Genomic DNA, 9,651 nt, shown 5'->3' with positions numbered 1-9,651 from the left:
TAATCTGCAAAAGTATGCTGAGCGGAAATCAGGGACCATCAAAGCCGCTCCTACCTCCACGCGCGCTTGTGAGCCCATTTCTCCCACACACTCCATTTTAAAGGTGAGCGTGGTCACATATTAAACCAACCACCTTGCAGTTATTGCACATGAAATCAGACCCAAATGCAAAAGCGCCAGCACACATTTGATCAAAAGAGCAAAGGCAGACACCTGGGGGGAAACAATGACTAGGTAACGGTAGAATTGGCTTTTGAGGATGGGTCAGCTTGGAAAGCTGTGTTTCAGTTCTGCGTCTTCTCTTTCCAGTGTTTTGGGATGAAGCCTCAAGTCTGCCTAGAAATGGAAACCACACTCTCTCCATTCCGCTAGCCTTTTCTCTTAATGCCTGGTGTGTGCAGGCAGGAACTCTGGAACTACTCAGAGGTGAAAGAAAGGGCTTCGGGCCAGTTTCATCCATTACTTCCATGAAAACCAGATGTCAAGGCTGAGTTCTAGAGAGGAAATGAGACCATTTAGTGGAACTGAGCATGTCCACCCTGGCACTGGAAAGAGAGTGGTTTAGGTGACGTGGGCAACTAAAACCTTGGTTGATTTCCAGTCTTGGTAATATGAAGGGAACGGAGCCTAGGGTTGGTTTATACAATCAGCAAAGTAAGAGCCAAGCTACAAGTGACGAATTACACTTGCCTGGCAAGTGAATAGACTCAGGGCCAAGCTACACATGACGAATGACACTTGAATGGCAAGTGGATTGAGTGGAGGGCAAGTGAACAGGGAGAAATACACTTGCCATTCAAGTGTCATTCGTCATGTGTAGCTTGGCCCTCACATGTATTCCTCCCTGTTCACTTGCCATTCACTTGTGCTCCACTTGATCAAGTGGAGTGCAAGTGAATGGCAAGTCAACAGGGAGGAATACACGTGAGGGCCAAGCTACAAATGACAAATGACACTTGAACGGCAAGTGGATTGAGTGGAGAGCAAGTGGAGGGCAAGTGAACAGGGAGGAATACACTTGAAGGGTCAGTAGTATCAGAGCACGCTTGGGTTGCCTGGTCCCTAGCAACCCAAGCTCTGAAACTAATGGGGCGAGGCCGGATGATGTCATAGGGGAGGGACTGATGATGTCATATGGAATAGCTGAACTTTCACACTCCATTAGGAATTATACCACACGGTATCCATGAATGTGTGTACATCACGTGGCTTTGAAGAGACTGGCTTTTCAATGAACGCAATAATAATTTTTTAAAACTATGCAAATTAACTATATGATGTGGTGAGACCATTTCTGACTGGAGAGATTACTTGCGATGGGGATCTTCAACTTGCCCTTTCCAAGTTCTGTGGCCCTGAGCTATATTCCCTGAATTTTCCAAGGCTGCTTTTTGCAAACCACTCACATGTTTGCCAATCTCAACGCTGCTCACGCGCTGAACCGTGAAATTAAGTTGATCAAATAGTTACATAGAGAAAAAAGAAACTCTTCTCAGAGCTATGATGAAACTCAGGGATTAGGGAAGGGTATAGAGGAACCCGGCTGCAAAAATGCCCCATCTGCTTCCTTTTTTGCTTCCCATTCATCCTTGTGACAAGTTCGGATTGACTCACTGCTGACTGTTCCTTTCTTTACCCAAACAAAAATCCCAGCCCTTTGCAAAAAGAACCTATATTTGGATATAAAGCAAAACCTAGCATTTGGAGTGGGTCAGAAGAACACCACAATCCGCACTCATCCTGAACCCACAAAGCACAGCTGGCCAGCCACCAAGGTCCCAAAAACCATCACACAACACAATCCAGATCCTCGTCGTGGCATTCCACAGAGAAGTCTCTGCAAATCAAACAACTCCAGGGATTTACACAATCCAAGCCACACAGCACGGGGGAAAGCGACATGTTAAAAATAAATTCACTGGACTATGGACTGTCAGTGCTAGGGCTGTCGACTGGCCATTTTTCCTACGGCATCACCCCCCCTACACACACACACACACACACACACACACACACACACACACACACACACACACACACACACACACACAATGTTTACTGGCTGGGTGCCAGATGAGAGGTTTCCCCCTTATAATGGGAGAAGTAGAAGAAAGGCAGGTTTTCATTTATTTGTAACTCATCGTTTCCCTTATGATCAAAATTATTTACATAACTTAGGGCAGGGCTTTTTTTCTGGGAAAAGAAGTGGTGGAACTCAGGGCCAAGCTACACATGACGAATGACACTTGAACAGCAAGTGGATTGAGTGGAGGGCAAGTGAACAGGGAGAAATACACTTGCTGTTCAAGTGTCATTCGTTATGTGTAGCTTGGCCCTCAGTGGGTTGCCCTCGGAGAAAATGGTCAGATGGCTGGCGGCCCCGCCCCCTGATCTCCAGACAGAGGGAGTTTAGATTGCTCTCCGCACCAGTGGCACGGAGGGCAATCTCAGCTCCCCTCTGTCTGGCGATCAGGGAGCGGGGCCACCAGCCATGTGACCATTTTCCAGAGGTTCCGGAACTCCGAAAAAAAGCCTTGACTTAGGGTCGTTTGAAGGAAAATGAGTAGGGAGGGTGTGGAAGGAAGGTCTTTAATAACCCTTCATGCCTGCAGTTAAGATACAGTTTTTGAGCAACCAAAGGCGGAAATCAGTATATAGCTTCCACATAGGGTTGCCGGGTGTCTGGTTTCCCCCTGGGAAGTCCGTTTCTTTGCCAGACTATCGGGGGGAAACAAAGTTGAAAAAAATGGACACCTGCATTCATGCCCGGAGTGCGGCCGACCCGCTCGCCTGCTGTGTAACGCACACCCAACCTGCTCGCGCAACAGCCTGACTTGCACCCGTTTGTCTGCCTGCCTGCCGTATGCCTGGGGAGTGGCTGGCCAGCCAGCCTGCTTGACCTCTTGCGCTCCAGTGATGATGTCACTGGAGTGATGTCATCATATTGAGACTGGGAGTGTACGAGTGAAAAAACAAAGGGTAAGTGCCAGAGCCACTGCATGATTTTGGGGGGCGGGGAGTGATCTGGGAACCCTAATTCCAAATGCTTTATATTACCAGCCAATCAGAAGAGTCGATGTTGCACGCGCACACCCTATTTCATTCAACACCTGACTTTATAGCATCCCTAACAGGCTAAGCATCTATAACAAAGTTCCCTTCTCAGTGTCCATAATAGGTTAAGCTCCATCCTCAGACCCTGAACGCTGTTCGAAGTCCCTCGCCTTCAATGAGTTCTGCCCTAAATTTCTAGCATAAAAGAAACTGGATTAGACTGGAACCCATTCTTATATAACTAGCATGTTACAGACTAGGTGTGGAAGGCGGTAAGGAAGTAGGAAGTTTTAATATGACAAAAAAAGTATAAGCAACATTTTTTTAAAAAAACCCAAACAAACTTGTGGTCAGTGTGTCTGTGAACTGATCGTTGCAGAGGGGTGGGAAGAACATTTTCCATGGTTGTGAAATGGCACAGCTCTTTCGCTTGAGCTTGAAGCCTGTATCAGACCGGCACTGTGCCATTTGGACAGCCTTGCAACAGATTACCTCCTGTAAGAAGAAAAGAGAAGGAAGAGCCATATTGCTTTTTCAAAGAAAACTGAAGGAAATAATTCTGAGAAGATAATATGAAGAAAGGTTTGGTGTCTAGCCCTTCTGTTAGCCCAATGAAATTAGCTGGCATTCTATGAACAGAGGGTGACAGAACTGGAATAAGGTCTCCTAGCTTCCCCCTTTCAGCTATGGGAAGGAAGGAAGGCCTGTCAGAATAAGAGCCTTCTCTGTGAGAAGGGATGGTTGAGTCTACTGGCAGCTCCTTCTGCTCTGCTAGCTGCCTGGCAGCTTTGGGCTCCCCTTGCTGACTCTTTCCCTCCCACCCTGCTGCTGACTACACTACCCAGGTAAACTTGCAAGAACATGACACGCGCCGCACGTCTCATGTAGTTTAGCCCTGAGTCTTCAAAAATGTGGATCATGAAACCTGCTTGATATGTGATTACTTGCCATTTCTCCTCTTTCAGGCTGGCGGCTCACCTTGGATTAGTGGTTTACTTGAAGGACATCCTCCTCTTGTACTGCCAGTTATGGTCTTCTTCTCCCACCTGCAGAGATGAGATAGGTGGCAACCATGGACCGGGTTTATAAAGTGCTGGCATCACTCCTTTGGAACACTCTCCCCCTCGGACTTTGCCACTTGCATGCTGCTGGTGGGAAACCTCCCAATGGCACTCAATGGGATGTTGGGGGGGGGTAGGAGGGGTGAAATAGTGCCCGTCAACGTTGTGATGTCACTTCCAGCTGCATCACCGGAAGTGATACTACCACATCATGTAACACAGTGGCATCACTTCCAGTTATGCAGCTGCATAACTGGAAGTGACATTGCAGTGTTGATGTATGCCCTTTTGGTGAGCCCTTTTCCCTAGCTTCTCCCCAGGGATTGCCAGCCCTTGTTTGCCCCTTGTGGCTCATCGGTGCCTACCTTATGGTATTTTAGGCACCCATACAATAAACTTTTCAGATACCCAATGCATTTAACTTGAGGCGTTCCATCTTTTAAAGTTGCTTTTATGGTCTGCTTCTAGCCTGCTTCAGGAATGTCATTTTATGCTGCTGAATGTTAATTTATGCTGTTTTTTATACCACTGGCTTGTTTATTATTGTTATGTTTTTTTCATCCATGATTTTGTTGCGTTGTTCAGGTGGGACATGGAGATTTCCTGGAATTACAAGTGATCTTTAGAGATCAGTTCCCCTGGAGAAAATGGTGGCATTTGAGGGTGGACTTTATGGCATTATACCCAGCTGAGGTGCCTCTCCTCCCTCAACCCCCCAGGCTTTGTCCTCAAATCTCCAGGAATTTCCCAACCCAGAGTTGGCAACCCTACGTATTGTTTTGTCCTCATGCGACATCTTCCTCAGGTCTCTGGAGAAAAGGCACATATATTGTTTATAGACTGGACAGTAGAAAAGAGCCAGAGTCCAGTTGCACCTATAAGACTAAGCTTTGTGGTAGGGGATGAGCTTTCGTGAGTCACAGCTCACTTCTTCAGCTACAACTAAAATGTGAGTCCATCTAACCTTATATCATGGAGAGTGGAGTAATGTGAGATGGACTCACATTCTAGCTGCATATGAAGAAGTGAGCTGAGACTCACGAAAGCTCATCCCCTGTCACAAATATTGTTAGTCTTATAGGCGCCACTGGACTCTTGTTGTTTTCTACTGCTACAGACAGACTAACTCGGCTATCCATCTTGATAAACTGGACAGAAACCCATGTGGCTGCATGGGATGGGTAACAGCCCAGTTTCAAAGAAAATTCCGTGTGATTCCAAAGCCCAGCATCACAGATTATCAGGCCTTGCTTTTTTTCTACTCTGGGCCTGAACTGAAGTGTATGGATTAGAAGTGACTGAGTCCAGAGAGATTTTTCTTCTGCTCAATGTATCATTGTCTTCCCACCTGAGCTACCTGTGAGTAACTCATGTGGATTGCAAGTAACATTCCAGATAATGAAGTCACCAGGGGTGGGCCAAGGAAAGATTGAGGGAATTTTGCACGCTGTTGTGACCCAGAATGACCTGAGAGTGAGCAGAGGGTATTTGAGGAATTTGCTGCGTCATAATGCCAAGCCAGTTGGAACATCTCTGTAGAGGTTTCAAAAGAAAACTGTAATCTAAGGAGAAAGTACTTTGCGGAGTCAAAATCAGAAGGAGCAGAAGGGAGGAATATCGGGACTTGAGGGCTCACAGAATTGTAGGAATTGTCTTGATGAAACTGAGTGGTGTAGGCGGCAGTCATTTTATTAGAGAGAAAGGTTAATTGGGGTCTTGTACTTTATTTAAATTTGGAATTGTAAGCCGCTTTGAGCTGCAAGGGGAAAACAGGACATAAAGCTTAGTTCTTTAACAAAAAGGAACTATTAAATTTCTTTAAATGTCCCTTTAGACGCCAAAGGAATTTGTGTAAAGGCTGCAAGTATGGTTGCCAGCCTGAGTGATTGGTAAGGAGGCAGAAATTTATCCAAACTGCATCCTGTGACATCATTGCATCATGGGGCACTCTAGGATTTCCCAAAAAACTCTATGGTGAATTCTTCCATATCCTACAATGTAACGATGTTTCTTCTGGTTACGAAACTGAAAGTGATATTTTCAGGATGCTGTTTTGGCTCCCCAACTCTGCACCCCCCCTCCACTGCCCTATTGAGATGTGGTGGGAAATCAAGTCCAAAAATGGAAAGTTGCCTGCCAATATGGGCAACCTGGCCACCCTGGCTGAAAGTACTCCATGTTTTAACTTAGCTCAGGGACAAAACAGAGGCTCAGGGACAAAACAGAGGCTGGGGGCTAAGTTTACCAACATCCAGGTGGGGCCTAGAGTTATCCCAGAATTACTACTGAACTTCAGACTACGGAGATCAGTTCCCATGGAGAAAATGGCAGCTTTGGAAGGTGGACTTTATGGCATCGCGCCCTCACAGAGTGCCCATCCCTCTCCAGACTCCACCTTCTCCAGGTGCTGCCCCCAAATCTCCAGAAATTACCCTAGCTGGAGTTGGCAATCTCTCTTGAGGTCCTCTTCCTGCCTCCAAATGCAGTTATAGTAGACAGGACTGTGTATTTAAGTACATGGAATAGTAACATTATAGGTGTATTATATAATTTAGTATATACTTTTACTGACAATAAATTCATGAATAACTGTGGCTGCTGAATCACTAGACAGGAAAATAGACTTCCTGTTTAAAACTGTTCTCGAGTGATCTGTTTATCTATTAAACACAGGCAAAACTAACCAGAATATTAGGAACTCTCAGGGCCAAGCTACAAGTGACGAATGACACTTGAACAGCAAGTGGATTGAGTGGAGGGCAAGTGAACAGGGATAAATACACTTGCCGTTCAAGCGTCATTCGTCACTTGTAGCTTGGCCCTCAGTCTTAGGGAGCCCTCAGCACTTTGTCCCCCTTCTGTGTACCCCTAACCTCAGATGTATATAAAAACAGGGAAAAAATCAGTCATCTCTTCCCACCCAACCCTCTAACAATCTCCCCGAAAGCAATAATTCTATAAAAAGATCAGTGTATCTTGTTATGTTGCCTCGTCTTCTCTTTAAAATGATTCCAGAATGGAAAAACCTTGGCGTTATAAATAAATGAAGAACTTTCCTGGACTTAAAATATTTCTGATTTTTAAAAAAATCTCACATCTTGAAAACACTTTGTACATATATTTTTCATCTTTTCTATTTCATGTATACAGAGGCAGCAACGGAAGGAAATACATTTATCAGCTTCTTTTTTCAGACCTTGCTGGCATTTCTAGATGTCACAGTGAGAGATCTATTATTTCCTTTCCAGTGGAAATAAAATAGCAGCCGTGAAGGGCTCTTGTGTTAGAACACTGACCATAAATTTTCTCTTTTCCCCCAGCAAACCTATTCAATACAGCTGCCCCAATCCTTAGTTACTGCATTAAAACACATTGCCATCAGGAAATGCCACACATATTTGCACGGACATAGTTATGGAAATCCAAACATACAATTTTAACAGGCCCCCACCCTGAGCAATGCTAAAATTGAAGCCAGCAATATTGTAATAGCTGTTTTGATGACCTTAAAAATTAGCATGCAATAGATTTAATTGCACAGAGGTTTTTTTTTTTTTAAGTGTCTGGATTTTTTAACGATGGGGAAGTTTGAACACACTGCTCATTAACAAGCATTTAAACAAGGCATTGTAGGAAATCAGAGCTTAGAAACAGGAGACTTCCAAGATGTATTGGCCTGGATCTTACCCACAGCCTTGAGAAAGACGGTCCGGAACTTTCCAGAATATCAGATTTACTCCTCCAGTGTTTTGAGCGAGATGTTGTGAAACTGGAAGGGAGGGCCTGTTTTGTCTTTTGTGGACTATAAAAAGAGTCTCTCTACTTCCTTCAGCTACTCTTTTCTTTTTTTAGACAATGCTATCTTTTGGGAGATTGTTGATAATCGCAGCATTGCAATTTATGTAGCTCCTTGCGTGTTCAAAGGGCTTCCATAGTTCTTTACTACGTTTCAGTGAGCCAGGGCAATGCTTGTGCATATCGAGATGATTCGCTGAGATTGAGAGAGTCTAGGACTACCTGGTAATAGGGTTGCCAGCCTCCAAGTAGTGGCTGGAGATCTCCAGGAATTATAACTGGTCTCCGGGCCACAGAGATCAGTTCACCTGGAGAAAATGGCTACTTTGGGGGGTGGACTCTATGAAATTATGCCATGCCAAGGTCCTTTTCCTCTCCAAACCCCACTTTCTCCAGGTTTCACCCCCCAAATCTCCAGGAATTTCCGAAATTGGAGCTGGCAACCCTACCTGGTAAAGTGATAGCAGAGGCAAGATTTTGACACAGGGACCTCACACTAAAAGAGCCAATACACAGAATAGTACACATTTCCAGAGAGCATGCTTTTATCTTCTATCCATCCCCCCAACCTCGCCATCAACAGCAGTGTTCAGGCCGGTGTTACCTTCCTTTATAAAACACAGAGGAACATGATATTTTAAAATAAAGATGGCGTGATAGAGCAGGGCCCCTCATCCTTCTTTAGTCTGAGGGCCTTCTTGGATTTTGAGAACAGATAGTGGGAACCAGCATAAAATGGCTGCCACAGGCAGGACCAATCACAAAATGGCTACCATAGGAGCTAAGGCCAAAAATGTTGGGCGGTTCTAAGCCCAAAGTCGTCCTATGATGGAAGCAGCTGTTTCCAAATGGGTGCTCCCTGCGGAGACAAAGGTGCTCTTCTGAAGCACCTTTTGTTCCAACGAGGTGGAAGAAAGTCAGGATTGCTTTGCTGAAGTAGGAAGCAGATGCCAGGAAATACAGTTTGGTATAGTGGTTAAGAGAGGCAAGACTCTCATCTGGAAAACCAGGTTTGATTCCCCAGTCCTCCACTTGAAGCCAGTTGGGTGATCTTGGCCATTTTCACATGCCTGTAGCCTCCGGAAAATTGCGCAAAACTCATGGCATGAAGTGTCTTCCTAGCACAATTTCCCATCATGAGCCTGTTTAATGGTGCAATTTCTGATGTCATCGCACCATTAAACGGGAAATAGCGCTAGGAAGATGCTTCGTGTTGTGAGTTTTGCACAATTTTCCGGAGGGTTACAGGGGTGTGTGAAAATGGCCCTTAGGTCAGTCACAGCTTTTTGGAGCTCTCTCAGCCCCATCCACCTCACAGGGTGATAGTCATGAGGATAATAATAACACAGTTTGTAAACCGCTCTGAGTGGGCGTTAAGTTGTCCTGAAAGGTGGTATATAAATCGAATGTTGGTGTTGGCAGCAGCCACATTGAGGAGCCCTGAGCTAACATGTATTATTAAGAATTAATAATTCTTAAGTAAATTAAAATTTAAATCTATTCTAATGCATGACTTACTATGCTGTTAGGATGAGGTCTATGAAGAAGGTTGCCCGCTGCTCCATGTTTTAAAATTGATAATTAGAGAAATATGGAGAATTTTAATGAACTGTTTGCCATTCCTTACAGAGGAACAGAAAAGGAATGGAGGATGTGTTAAACTGAAACCAGTGATCAAGTGAGCCCAGCCTAAGAAATTTTGTATAATTGATGAAGCTGTTTTCTAGCCGGAAATGCAATG

This window comes from Eublepharis macularius, chromosome 15 (genome assembly GCF_028583425.1).
Source record: "Eublepharis macularius isolate TG4126 chromosome 15, MPM_Emac_v1.0, whole genome shotgun sequence".
Taxonomy (NCBI): domain Eukaryota; kingdom Metazoa; phylum Chordata; class Lepidosauria; order Squamata; family Eublepharidae; genus Eublepharis; species Eublepharis macularius.
The sequence above is the reverse complement of the archived record's forward strand: the minus strand, read 5'-3'. Positions refer to the sequence as shown.